Source organism: Nyctereutes procyonoides, unplaced genomic scaffold, assembly GCF_905146905.1.
Source record: "Nyctereutes procyonoides isolate TBG_1078 unplaced genomic scaffold, NYPRO_anot_genome, whole genome shotgun sequence".
In the NCBI taxonomy this organism is placed as follows: Eukaryota; Metazoa; Chordata; class Mammalia; order Carnivora; family Canidae; genus Nyctereutes; species Nyctereutes procyonoides.
In genome coordinates, this window is record NW_026575048.1 from 10,817,758 (window position 1) to 10,832,354 (window position 14,597).

Consider the following 14,597-nt stretch of genomic DNA (forward strand, 5'->3'; position numbering starts at 1 on the left):
AAAGAAAAGAAAGAAAGAGAGAAAGAAAGAGAGAAAGAAAGAGAAAGAAGAAAGAGAGAAAGAGAGAAAGAAAGAAAAAGAAAGAAAGAAAGAAAGAAAGAAAGAAAGAAGAAAGAAAGAAAGAAAGAAAGAAAGAAAGAAAGAAAGAAAGAAAGACAGACATGTCGGACTTTGCAGATAAGACTTCAAAACAGTGACTTTACGTTTAAGGATTTATTTTTTAAAAGATTTTATTTATTTATTCATGAGAGACAGAGAGAGAGAGAGAGAGAGAGAGAGAGAGAGAGAGGCAGAGACACAGGCAGAGGGAGAAGCAGGCTCCATGCAGGGAGCCTGACATGGGACTCAATCCTGGGTCTCCAGGATCAGGCCCTGGGGTCAAGGCAGTGCTAAACCGCTGAGCCACCAGGGCTGCCCATGCTTAAGGATTTAAGGAAAGGGATACACACAATCATTGAACAAAGAATCTCAGTATTGAAATGAAAGTAATAATAAAGAACCCAATGGAAATTCTATAACTAAAAGAATACAAAATCTTAAAAGAAGTTTATACATCCCTGAATTTTATGTACATTATCTCATTTAAGAAGTAGCATGACACACTGGAAACATAAGGCTTGGCACTCAAATTCTCATTTCACGACTTACTACCATGGAATTTTGTAAACTTACACAGTACATGATATATGCTTTTTCTGACCTGAACAGCATCCCACTTTCTCGCCCCTTTCTCCTGGCTTTGCTTCTTGTCCCCTTTATAAACAAGGGTTCAGGTGAAAGTAGCCATCTCACAATCTTTGCCACAGTACTTTGTCTGGAGAATGGTGGGGACCTGACCCAAACCGAGACAATTAGTGTTCTTCTCTTGGAATCCTTAAGTAGAATAAAAGAATAGAGTCAAGCTTCCCTTGGTCAGAAATTTCCCTGTGTCTAATTAAGTAACGCTTTTCTCTCAGGGTGCCTGATTGGCCTCACTCCTATTCTTCAGTCGGCAGTAAGTTGATCTACTTCTATTTATCAAAGAAGCAAGTTGTAGAGTTTGAAGAGGTCTTGGTGTAAATGTTTTTATGCTTCCTCTTTCTGCAGTTGGGTATAGTAAAAAACTTGAAGAGCAAGCAGTTCTTTTCAATTGTCTCCTGCTCTTCTTCTATCATACACATTATACTGGCACCCATTATTTTCCCAAATGTCCATATTCTGCTTCAATACCTTTGCTGATGCTTAGATCCAACTAGAACTCCTTTCTTTCTCTTCTTCTCTTATCAAAATTCTTTCTGTTGCTTTAACACTCAATCTAAAGATCATCTCCTCCATCTTCCCTGGTCCTTCCAAGGCAGAATGATTCTCTTCATCTCTCTACCTCAGAACTCTGTATGTATTGTCATATGCCTTGTATTAAAGTTCATTCATCGATCTCTATACCACCGTTCTTGCTTGAAGTCTGGGCTTTGCAGATGGGGAAAGGAGGCAGAAATTGTGTCTTTATTCATCTTTGAAACACTCACTGACCCTGCCTACTGAAACTGTGCACATATAATGATTAATCAATACTTACTGAATTTAATCAAATTTTGCATTAGTAAAGACTTATCTCAAAGAATTTTATTTATGCACACATTAAAACAATAAAGGTTGAAGGAATTGGGATTGATTTTCTGGGTATAGAGAAAAAATCAATATAGTGCTGGCTTTGACTGTAGCTGGTACATAGTAGGTAGACAATGAACACTTGTTACATTGAATTAGCATGACCTGAACCACTACTGGTAATTAGAAGAATCAAATCTCTGGAGGCCCTTTCTTTGTATTAGATATACCCTCCCTCATTTATATTCTATTCTTGGTAGTCCCATAAAAGTCAGTCTTAGTAACATCACATTTCAGGGATACTCCCTCCAACCCCTTCCCTCATCCCCCTCCCCCACCCCAGTCCCAGTATAATAGCTAGTATCTGTATGAGAAGACTCTCCTTTAATTTCACTTTTCAGACAACTCTCAGGGTGCATGGTGGGGGATTCAGATTGCAAAACTTGACTATGAGGGCCACAGAAGTTCACGGAGAGCTATTTTCTGCCGAATTCCATTAGTCATAGCCAAGGTTGGGGGAGAAAGTTTTCATTTTTGTGAGTCACTGTTTATCTGTCTATAAATTTAGTAATGAAATGCTTATGCCACAGGGATGTGAAGAAATTTCATTTTTGCTTATAAAATCCTTGGGGCATGTTTGGATACAAAGTGCAATAACACTATAAAATATTGCCCTGATATTGCTATCTCCAGGCCTGGAACTCATTTCTGCCTTATGAGAAGCAAAGAAGATTTATGGGAAAGATAAGGAAATAGCTTTTCTCAAGTATTTAAATGAGGTTTTCTTTAAATAGTCATTGTCTGCTTATGTCCTGTTGTTGGGGACTGAGAAAGTATATATGTCAGTAGCTCTAGAAACTTATCTTTTGGGGTCAGGATAACTTCAGGAGGAGTAAAAACAGTGACAATTTATTAAGTATCACTACAAGACCACCTTCTACCACCATTATCTAAATCGTCACAACATCTTTGTAGAGTAAGTATTATTAGTACTTCATAGATAAGGAAATTGATGTTCAGAGAAGTTGAGCAAATTTCCTCAAGTCACATAGCAAGATGTGGCAGAGCTGAAATTCAGAACCAGACAGATCCTCATGACTCCAAGACCTTTTTGTTTTCTCCATTATTAGTCTATACAAGACCAAGTAACATAGATCCCTAACCTACTATTCACAATCTGATTTCCAATTTCTATCTTCGGAAACATCTAGCAACTCCTCATTGTCTTTAGAAAAAAAAAGTTTAACATTAAATACAGATGGAAAAAGGATGATCCCAGCATGTGGTGTAGATGTTTTGGAAGCCACTTTGGGCCTAAGTTTAAGTACTTCGGGGAAAAGTCTAGGCCTGTAATTTTAATAGAAAGTGATGATATTAGGAGATAAGTGTGAGTTTCCTTTGCTTATATAAAACCCTACAGATAATGGGATCACTCTCTCTCCTGTGCTTCTCAAAACCTTGCTAATGAGAGTAGAGGCACAAAGGAACTATAAATCTACAAGGTCAAACTGAATAGAAAAGGAAATATCAACATGCAAAATACTTTAAAAAATTGCACAAAGCACATAGAGAAATAGAGACTGCTTTAACAGAGTGAAGGAATCCATGAATCTCTTCTCACCTCTAAGCATACAGGCAACAACCACCCCATCCCACATGACCCCCTTGAAGAGGTTGGAAATTTGTCTTCTGAAGAAATGAAACCATGAAGACTCCATTTGGAGACAACAGACAGAGCTAAGGCAAAGATGAACCACAAGGGCTGAAAATAGCAGCATTAAGAGACAACCACCCTGAGTCCCCTTGTCCTGCCCTGTTCACTAAACATTAACAGCCTACTTAGGTGCCACTCCCAAGCACAGAGATTATTGTGAGGAGGAAACTGGATGCTCCCTCAGAAGAGATTTCTAGGTGCTGACTTGAGGAGATTTCTCAACTAAAGGGAAGGGACAACTTGTGGCCAAACCACTTTATAGGGAAGCTTACTATAGGGAATGATGCTCACTCAGAGATCTAGACTGTGTTTTTAGTCATGCAATTCTTAGTTTTTTTATTTATAAATGAAAAGTCAGGGGCAGGGGGAATCACTAGATGTGTGAAAATGGCCTCTAATGTGAAAGACAGAGACCAAAAAAAAAGGGGGGGGGGGAATCTAGAAGACATAGAAGAAGCAAGGAATAAAAAATATATTTGTGGGGGCAGCTCAGGTGGCTCAGCAGTTTAGCGCCGCCTTCAGTCCAGGGCCTGATCCTGGAGACCCAGGATCAAGTCCCACCTCAGGCTCCCTGCATGGAGCCTGCTCCTCCCTCTGCCTGTGTCTCTGCCTCTCTCTCTCTCTCTCTCTCTCATGAATAAATAAATAAAATCTTTAAAAATATTTTTTGAGAAAATATGATTAATATCTTCAGAGAGATAAAATAACATATCCTATTGACAAGAGCAAGATACTATAGAAAGGTAAAATCCAGAAAGCAAGAAAAATGCTTTTTGAAATGTAATATTTGATAGCCAAAATTTTTTAATTCAATTAAAGTGTTGAAAGACAATTTGGAAAAATCTCTCTGAAAGTAGAAAAGAAGAGAGGAAGATAAGGAAATTATTATTATTATTATTATTATTATTATTATATTTTAAAGATTTTATTTATTTATTCATGAGAGACACACAGAGAGAGAGGCAGAGACATAGGCAGAGAAGCAGGCTCCATGCAGGGAGCCTGACGTGGGAGTGGATCCCGGGTCTCCAGGATTGGGACCTGGGCTGAAGGTGGCACTAAACTGCTGAGCCACTGGGGCTGCCCCTTTTTTTAGTTTTTTTTTTAAATTATTTTATTTATTTATTTATTTATTTATTTATTTATTTATTTATTTATGATAAGGAAATTAGATAACACATCCAAGACATCCAACAGCTAATCAAAGTGAAAGAGGAAAAAAACAGGAAAACAAGTAAAGTAGAAGAGAAAAATGTATCAAAGGAATAAAGCAAGAAATTTTCCCATAAATGAAGTACATGTACACGAGTCTCCACCAAGTGCCCAGCAAATGCCCAGCACAATGAATGAAATACCATGTTAAGTTATAGCAAACTGATATTCAGAACCCCAGGGATTAGTAGATGATCTTCAGGGCTTGCAGGAAAAAAAGCAATTTACACTCAAGGAATAAGAAGTAAAATGGTATCTGGTTTATAAACCTAGCCTACAGTGAAGCAATGCTTTCAAAAATAAGAGGGAAAATCATTTTAACCTAAAAATCTTTATATAGTCAATCTAGTAATCAAGTGGAAGGCTAGGTTAAATATATTCTTAATTTGTGAAGATCCAAATATTTTTCTCCCAAGAATCTTTTTCCCAAGAAGATATTAGAGGTTGTACTCATGTAAGGAAGCATGGCAGAGAGAACAAGCTATCCACCAAAAATCAGAATCTCTTTTCCATCCATAGACTTTTTCCTGGGAACCTGCTATCCATCCAGGACCCTTTTCCCAGACCCTTTTGTATCTGGGTTTGGCCATAGAACTAGTTCTCAACAATAGAGTGGGGGAAGAAGTGAAGTATATTATTTCTGGGCCAAAGTGGTTGAGAAGCAGAGATATCTTCTGTGTCCTCTCTTTCCCCATCCTCTAGCTAAAAGCAGAAGACATCGAAGATCTAGGGTAATTGGAGCCATAAGATAGAAGAATGGAGAAGAGAGAAGAGAAAAGAGAAGAGAAGAGAAGAGAAGAGAAGAGAAGAGAAGAGAAGAGGAGAGGAGAGGAGAGGAGAGGAGAGGAGAGGAGGGGAGGGGAGGGGAGGGGAGGGGAGGGGAGGGGAGGGGAGGGGAGCAAGACAAAACAAGACAAGACTCACATTAGTAGAAAATAAAATGTCCTTGTGTTGAGTCACTGAAATGCCGGGGTTTATTTATGAGAGCAGCATTACCCTGAGTCTGAGTGGTAGCTAGTCTCAAAGATGGCCACCAACTAGTCCTTCCACATCTCTACACACATGCTGCTCCTCATATCAAGAGAGCATGTCTGATTCCTCTTCCTGGACTCCGTACTTGCCGTATTGACTTCTTTGCACAATAACATGGAGGAAAAGGGATGTTCTAGGATTTCTAAAGCTAGATAACAAGGTTTGCAGATTCCCTGTGGACATCTTGAAGAGCTCATTCTTGGGATGTGCCCTCACAAAACCCAGCTGCCATGCTGTGAAAAGCCCAAGTCACATGGAGAGGCCATGCACAGATGATCTGGTTGACTGCTCAAGCTGAGCTCCCAGCCAATAGGCAGCATCAACTGCCAGCTGTGTGAGGGAACCAGATCAACCCAGCCCTAAGATGACTGCAGATAACCCAGTCACTAGCACATGGAGCAGACACCACTAACCCACTGAATGGTGGTGGATAATACACTGTTTCAAGCCAGTGAGGTTTGTTAGGCAGCAATAGATAACTAGAACACTTAAACATGGCAAGGGGGTAAATCAGGAAGAGGAAGGCTGGAGTCCATGGAGTAAGAACAACTGCTATTGATAGTTCTAAGATGAGAGCAGGGCAGCAGAGCTGGAGAACAACTGGTCACATCCAGAATGGGAGAGTGAGGATTTCAGGACAGAGAGCTTTAGGCATAACAGATTTGATGGGTTTTCTGATATAACTGAACACTTTGGGAAAACAATACTAGCCAGCGTATGAAAATGGATTGAGCACATGAGAAAAAAAAAAGATACATAGACAACTAAGCAAATGAAAAATGAGGCAATTACTTGTCCAAGGAAAATAAAAAGCAAATGAGAAAGAAAATACTATCATTATAAATAATGGAACCCCAGGTTAGAAGTCAGACGTCCATTCCGTTTCTAGGCTACCACAGTCTCTGTCTCTTTAGACGTTTTTTTCCTCCATGTTCCCCATCCCATCTCCAACCCTCACTCCCAAGGGAGTTGACTTGATCACTGAATTGGCCAATTTCCATCCAGAACACTGACTAGTCATGGACACCATGCTAAAGACCATGTGCATCCATATGGACATTTCCTTTCATGCCTCCTTCCAAGTGGTTATGTGGGTGAGAGACCCAGACTGTGAGGTAGCAAGAAACAGATGAGCAGGGTTCCTTTAATATTAGAGATATGTCATCTCTGGAATTTACCATGACAGAAAAATTAAATTAATTTTTTTAAATCAAGGCAAAATACTGAAATCTAAAAGCCTTATAATCTGGAATATTATGATTCAAAGAATTAGCTTTGTCAAAGGCAGAGGTAAAACTATGGTGAGAGGCTGGAAAAGCTTCAGAATTAGTATATTTGCAGAAAACCAATTGTTTAGAGAGGAAACAGCAAAAGGAGGAAAAAAAGCTGTAGTTTTGAAAACAGATTTTTGTTCTATAGTCAAAGGAGGAAAGATGAGACACTCTCCTAGGAAACACTACCAATCCTACACATGATAAGGGAAATGTGAGGACAACTTCAAGAGTAGGCCAAATTTTTTAAACATATTTGGGACAGCCTGAAAGAAGTAGGGTACAGAGAGAGACATGGAGCACCAGAAACACATCGCACCACTGCAGGCATGGAGGGCATAAAAAGGCAAGCTTCTAAGTCGCATTAAAGTAGAATAAGATAGACAAAGTCTGTAGAACTAAAAAGCTGAGATAAGGCAAGATTTTGGAGAAGGTTGTGTAACAAGGATAAATCTTTTCTCCCTGAGCCCCTGGAGCTTAGACAATAGAACAGCTGCAGTTTCAATTCAAAAATGTTTTGAGGACAGGAGTCTTTTCTATAAACCTGCATTAGGGGATGTAGAACTGAAAGTGTTGGTGTACACGTCTAGAAGCTGGCCAGGTACCTAAGTAAAGCTAGTCGTGGCGCTCAATGAATGTTTTTTATATGAATGAGTAATATATGAATGGCTGCCATGTTAACTTCTGAATCTCAAATGATTAATTTGAGACCACCTGAATACAAAAAAAAATCAAATGCCATAAAAATTTGTATTATTAATTCTGCAATAGTGTGTGGAAATTAGTGTGTTCACATACTGTATATTCGAGCCCCCACTGTGTAGCAGGGCATCTCAAGTCTACTGATGATCTCAAGCCCGTTTCTGACATTAACCACATAATCTCGTATGAAATTCTCGGGGTAGGTAAGTGAAACGTTAGCCACAGCCTCCTGAGTAGCTGAAATAATTAAAGATCCTCGTAAACACCATACAGTAGGAGAGAATTCACAAGCAAATTGTGGATGTTAATCATCTTATTAATGGGATACTATTTTGAGTGTGTATTTTGCCTAGGAGTTATCTTACAAATATCCCAGAGCACAATAAAATGGCTCATTTTCAGAGGTTTAAATTTCTCACAGGTATATCTCTGGGCAGCATAATTGGTGTGGGGGGAAGCTATTACCAACTCTTTAACAAAAAAGCTATGGATTGTAATGCTCCGTGATAATTCCCATATTAGTATCTCCTGCCAACATATGGAATGGTCCATATACATTTAATATCACCAAGTAGAAAGTTTAAAAAAAAATTAGTCTAACACACTGAGCCTCCTTCCCAGAGGATACACTGTATAAACTCTGGCTTGCACAATAATAACTCACCCAGTAGAAAGAAAAGAAGGTTTTCATACATCATACATCCCATTAGTCTCCTTAATTCCTCTTAATTTCCTGATTTTTAAAACATAATCTAACAGAAGTATTTCCTATTAAGACTTTTCTTATATTTTACAGTAACAGGTTTCATGGATTTTTTTTAAGAACTTGATAATAAACTGCTATTTTGCAGAAAATACACCATCCTTTGTAATGTCAAATTTATTTTCTTGAACTTAGCAATAAAGTTAGGGGTCACTCTACTGGACATTGAGCCCAAAGAGATAATCCTGAATTCAGAAGAACAAATCTTTATCGTGAGTCATTGCTGCACTGTCCTTTAACCTAGGCCAACATCTGGGTAATGCACAAGTAAAGCGTGGTGCACACCAAAAAAGTACTACACAGCCACTAAAAGAGATGCTTGTACAAGTAGTAATAATATGAGGGAATGAATAGGCTATGATTTCGATTGAAAAAGAAAGGTATGAAATGGTTCACAAACAGCATCACGACAACTCTTTAAAAAAAAAACACTGTGCAGAAAACAGACTGGAAAGAAATACATCAGTTTTACCAGTGTCTATTTGAGTGATAAGATTTGGGGTAACTTCTTTTTTCTCTCTTTTTTTATTATTCCCTTTCTTCTGATTGATTTTCAATGACCCTTTTTTCTCTCTGTAATTCTTAAATTGTTAAAACAGCAAGAACACTACTTGCTAGTCCATTGACAATGTTGGGCACAAAACGCATAAGCCAGTCTTGCATCTTAGAAAGCTAAAAATAAAATTGGTAAGTAAGTGCAATATTACCATTAACAATAGTAGGGCATCTTACAATGAGTACCATGCTTTTAACTTGCCAAAGTAGCTTTTTTTTTTTAATCTTCCAAGTCCTTATAGTCTTAAAGCATCTCTCTAAAGCAGATTAAGTTGTTTTACCACCCGTTTTTATCCAGCAGAAACTTACCGAGCACATCATGTATCAATCCCTGTATTGTGTGGAGGGAATACAAGAAAATAAGTCATTGTTCATGACTTATTGAAGAGCTCACAGGCAAGAGGGAGCAAATGGAGAAAGTGACACTGCTGGCAACAGGGTGGGTGGACAGGGGAGGGACAAAACCCACCCAAGGGAAGCACGGGCATCTGAGCCTGGTCTTGAGGTGTGAGAGAGGCAGTTTGGCAGCTGGAGGAGGACCAATGAGTGTGTTCATCCCCAACCTGGACGTGGCCCAGAGCAGCTGACAGACCACATTGTCCAGGAGGGTGTCCTGCAAGGGGTGTGCATGGGAGAAGGAGCAGGGACACAGAAGAAACAAGAAGTCTAAAGTCAAGTGACACCCAGCTCAACTGTAGGGACTGGGACTTGACCAACAACCTTGGGCTTTCTCTATCAGTCTTGGGCTTTCTCTATTGATCTCGGGGGGGGGGGATAAATTTGGTTTAAAAAAAAAAGCCTGATTTATGACTCTGCTCTATGAGGATCACCTTGCAAAGTCTGCTTCTCATGTGCGAAAAAGGTTCCTCACAGGTTGTATGGAACTAATGGAATAATGGCTATGATCTTAAAGTCCTTTGTGAACTCAAAAAATTTAAGGTGCCATTAACACTCTTCTTCCTGGTTTGACAGGGACCCATACCCTTCTTCGTAAGAGTTGCCTAGCCATGGCAAATTTCCCTGCAGTGTTACCGTTCTCAAATTTTTCTGGATACTAGAAACACCTGATGCCCAGGTGCACCCTTTTTTTATTAATTTACTTTTTTAAAGATTTTATTCATTGATTTGAGAGGGAGAGAGGGAAAAAGTGGGGGAAGAGGGAAAAGCAGGCTCTCTGCTGGGCAGGAAGCAGGGAGCCCAATGTGGGGCTCCATCCGAGGACCCTGGGATCATGACCTGAGGCGAAGGCAAATACTTAACCAACTGAGGCACCCAGGTGCTCCACACCCTTATTTTTTAATGCAGAAACTCTATAAGTATGGCCTAGGAATGGATCAATTTAACATTTACCCAAGTGATTCCAATCTATAGGCAAGGTTAGTTTTAGGGCTTGAGTACCTGGCTAGTCTCGGAGTGTGATCCAAGAACTAGCAGTACCAGCATCACTTGGGTGCTTGGTAGAGATTCAGACTCTCAGTCCCCACCCAGACCTGCCATATGACAACCTTCCTTTTAGCATGCCCTTCTGCTGATTGGTATCCATTGAAGTTTAAGAAGCACTGTTCTAGCCATATTCATTCATTCAGCAAATATTCTGTTGCTACTCTCAGTTGGCTGTCAGAATACAGAGGAGAATTTGTCCCTGTCCCTCCCTCAGAGATGTTCTCTTGTAAGCAAGGTAGGCAAGCACACAGGTTACTGAGAAGGGGCACCTTTCTCTGAGTGGATGGGGCTGGGAGCTGCAATCAGGGAAGCCTTCCTGAAGGAGGGAATCTGAGTGTGGAACAAGCAGCTACTGCAGAGCTCCGTGGAGACCGTGTTCGAGGCAGAGGCTTGCAGTTTGCAGGTTTGAAGTTGAGGGAGGAGGTCCAGATTGGTGACATAATGCGTGTGAAATTGCTCTGTAAACTGTAAATCATTATGCAAATGAGAGCATATTATTGCTCACAAGTGCTAGTGGTCTTTCTCATAAAGTTTTCGGGGAATTAAACCAAATTGTAGCTAAAGGAAACCATTAAATCAAGGTAGATATGCAGCTATGTACTGAAGTCCAGTGAAAATAATTCCCAACAACACTATCTGATAATAACCGCGCTCTGCTCGGGCTATCTGACAGGGTGACCACACACCCCGCTCTGCCCAGGACAGTCTTGGTTATGCCTGTCATCCCGGCACGACTTTTATGATGCCTCCACTCATTCTCAAAAGTGTCCTGCTTTGGATGATTAATATATGTGGTCATCCTGTGTTGGACTCATTAGCACTTCAAAAAAATAAATGAGATTTATTCATTTTTTCTCAGAATATTTTTTAAAAATATTTTATTTATTTATTTGAGAGGGAGAGAGAGCACAGAGGGAGAGGGAGAGGGAGAAGCAGACTCCCCACTGAGCAGAGAGCCCGATCCCAGGATGCTGAGACCATAACCTGAGCCGGAGGCAGATGCTCAACTGACTGAGACACCCAGGTGCCCCCAAGATTTATCCATTTTTCATTTCAGGGCCACCCGCAGCAGGTTCTATATCCAGGTTCGTGTGGACTCAGCCCCAAATCTGAGTATTTTCTTTGCTCCCACCAGCCCCAGGAGCCCCAGACATTGTGCATATCCCACTCCAGTGTCCTTAATCCAACAGACCTGAGTGAGAAGCAGCAGACTTCCAGGTGAGCAATTTGCAGGTGGCAAAGGACCCCACCAGCCACTGACTTGGCCACTTGTTCTTGCGGGGGAGGGAGGGGACGACGAGAATCACAATGCACCATTCAGACAAGCCTCTGAGCATCAAGTCTGCATTCAGACTTGCACCCAGCATCCCTGACATCTCTGCTTCCTTCGCCAGTGACCCCAGCAGCCACCAACCGGCACGTGGTCACTTCCACAGTCAGGCCTGCAGACTCAGTTTCCAAGGAAGCCAGTGACAGTGCTCATGGAGTCATCAAAAGGAATAATTTTCTAATGTTTCTGAGAACTCGTTTCTGGTTTCTGACCTGCCACCGATCTCCCCACAGTCATCTCTGGGAAGGGACCTGTAAAGGGAGCAGCCACTTACTGAGCACACCCTGCACACAAGGTATCCTGCAGGGCACTTCACATTACTGTCTCATCGGACGTGTGTCTGGTGTACCAGGTTTGCCATCTTCCACGTGAGGATAATGACAGTGGGGGAGTCAAATGGCCCAAGGTCACCATTTAGTGTACCATGACCTACATTTTAACTGAGCTCTGCCCCACGATTTTTTATGTACCCCACACCCAAGACAGGTTATTCTACAACATCCATAGGGAACAGAGTAGCAAAATCTGAGGAGTTCCCTTTCACCCAGGGCTTTCACTCCCTTTGTCCTGCTCTCCAAACCTCCCTGTTTCCTAAGACAACCTCTAGCCACTCCTCTCTCGCTTGGCGTGTGGACACAGTACTTCTTTCTGGAATGACACTTCGCCCTAAGGAAAATCATCCCGTTCAATTGGATCAGTCCTCTAATTGGCTCAAATAACTGCGTGTCACCATCTGCCCTTTCAAAGGACGGACGGATTCTTCAAATGGAGAATTGTCTCAAAACTTTCAAACTATATTTTATCTTTGCTCCTTGAAGTCAGCGTGTTGACTCAAAGCCCGGGCACTGCAAGAAGTCACACAAAATGCAACTCCAGCTCTCTGGCATCTGTGCTACCAACAGCCATAATATATTCCTAAACATCGTTTCAATGTAATCAATCACATAGAATGTAGAATTTCATTCACACCAGATCAGTGACTATCTATTGAACACAAACCATGTTCCAGCCACTAGTTTTCAGAGGGTGAGAATCAGAATGAATGAGCTAGGGCTCCTGGGTGGCTCAGTCAGTTAAGCATCTGCCTTCGGCTCAGGGCATGATCCCGGGGTCCTGGGATTGAGCCCTGTGTCTGGAGTCTGCTTCTCCCTCTGCCTCTGTCCCCCCCTTTCCTTGTTCTCTCTCTCTCTCTCTCTCTCTCTCTCTCTCTCTCTCTCTCTCTCAAATAAATAAGTAAACATCTTTTAAAAAATTGAATGAGCCATGTCCCTAACCATCTATATAAATTAGATAGAGGATATTAAAACATCCACAGAAATAACTAGTGTATAGGCCTTTCTGGAAATTGGACTTTACCCTTATCATAGCACCTGACACGCTAAATGACATTTGTTCACCTGCATTCTTCTTTCCCGGCACTGAGCTCCCAAACAACTGGGAACTTATCCTGGCTTTTCTTTTACATTCCAGCACCAGACTCCAGGATTGATTCATAACGTCGATTCAATAAGTATGTGTTTAACTGGATCGAATTGCCTTTAGCCTGAAATCGATGGCAATAAAAAAAAAATTGGCAACCCATGAGAGGTCACCACTTTAAGTAAACCTTGAAGGAAGGTGGAGGCTTCAACTACTGAGAGATGGTAGAGGGACTATTCCCAGGAGTGGGAATAGATGAGGAGGCGGAGAGAGGAGGCGGAGCTACTTTCATGGCTGGAGCTCAGCCCTGCTGAAATTCTCTGATCACCCTCAAGGCCCAGCAAGGTCTTCAGCCTGAAGCAGCTCATGGGTCAGAGAGCCCACCCTGCAGAAGCCAGGATGGTCTGGGGTGGGGGGCAGGATGGAGGACATGCAGAATTGGGGCTGCCCCCTCCTAGAGCTAGGGACCTTGGATGTGGCTGACGCCCCTCGCTTCCCTTCTCAGGAAGGAAGTTTCCTGGAGAGTCACAGCCTGAGAGGAGCCTAAGTGGGACAGACGTGTTGCAAAGGAATCTGCATTTGTAACCAGCTCTGAGACAAGAGACTTGTAACTACAAGTCTCAGACAAGACTGAGAAACAGCCAGGTTTGGAAACCACCATTCCTGCCACAGCTGCTGCACCTGTCAAGCCCTTTGAGTGGATCAGAAACACCCATCCTTGTGACAGCTCAGCATCCTACAGCATCCTGCTGGAGAGATGCTCCCCCATCCCCACCTTGCCTGGCCCCCCGGCCTCATTGCTCAGCGAATGCAGAACCCGTGCCCCAGCCTGACTGAACATCAGCCTGGACGTGTCACTCTCTGGCATTCTGCTGTTCTTCAACGGCTCCGGGCTGAGCTGTGCCCCCTCTGGAACTTCCCTTTTATCTTCCGATGACCAATCTGGCAGCCCAAAGCCTACTGCGTCATTCTCCCCTCTTCACTTCCTCTCCAACCACCCTGCAAAAGGATGTGCCCAGCATCACCCCAACTGTGGCCTGCCAGGTCCCCGAGAAGTCAGCTTAGATTCATCTGACAGTGACATTCTCTGGGGCCTTCTTCTGAGGTTGAGAAAAAATAAGGCAAAAACCACTGTCTATCTGTCACAGCGCTTGGCACACAGTAGATCCCCAACACACACCATGTGGATCTGAGTCCAGGGAAGATAGAAGAGTCCCCCACCAGGTCTCAGCGATGCCTAGAATCATTGGGACGCTAGTAATGACAACAGCCACTAATATTTTGGTTTATGCACTATGTGCCAGGCATTAAGACTTTTATGTGTATCAGCTCGTTTAATCCCAATGACCCTCAGCTAAGTACCTCTGTGATTTCAATTTACAAATGAAGAAATTGAGGCCCCAGGGGTGAGGGGGTGAAGTCACTTATTCGGGAATCAAGGAACAGATGTGTGACACAGTCCAGATTTCAATGCGGAGTCTCAGGGCCAGACTGCATGCGTCACCACACTGCAGTGCTGCCCTCCAAGGTCAGACGCCCCCTCCAAGCCGGGGGACATCTGCTCTGGCC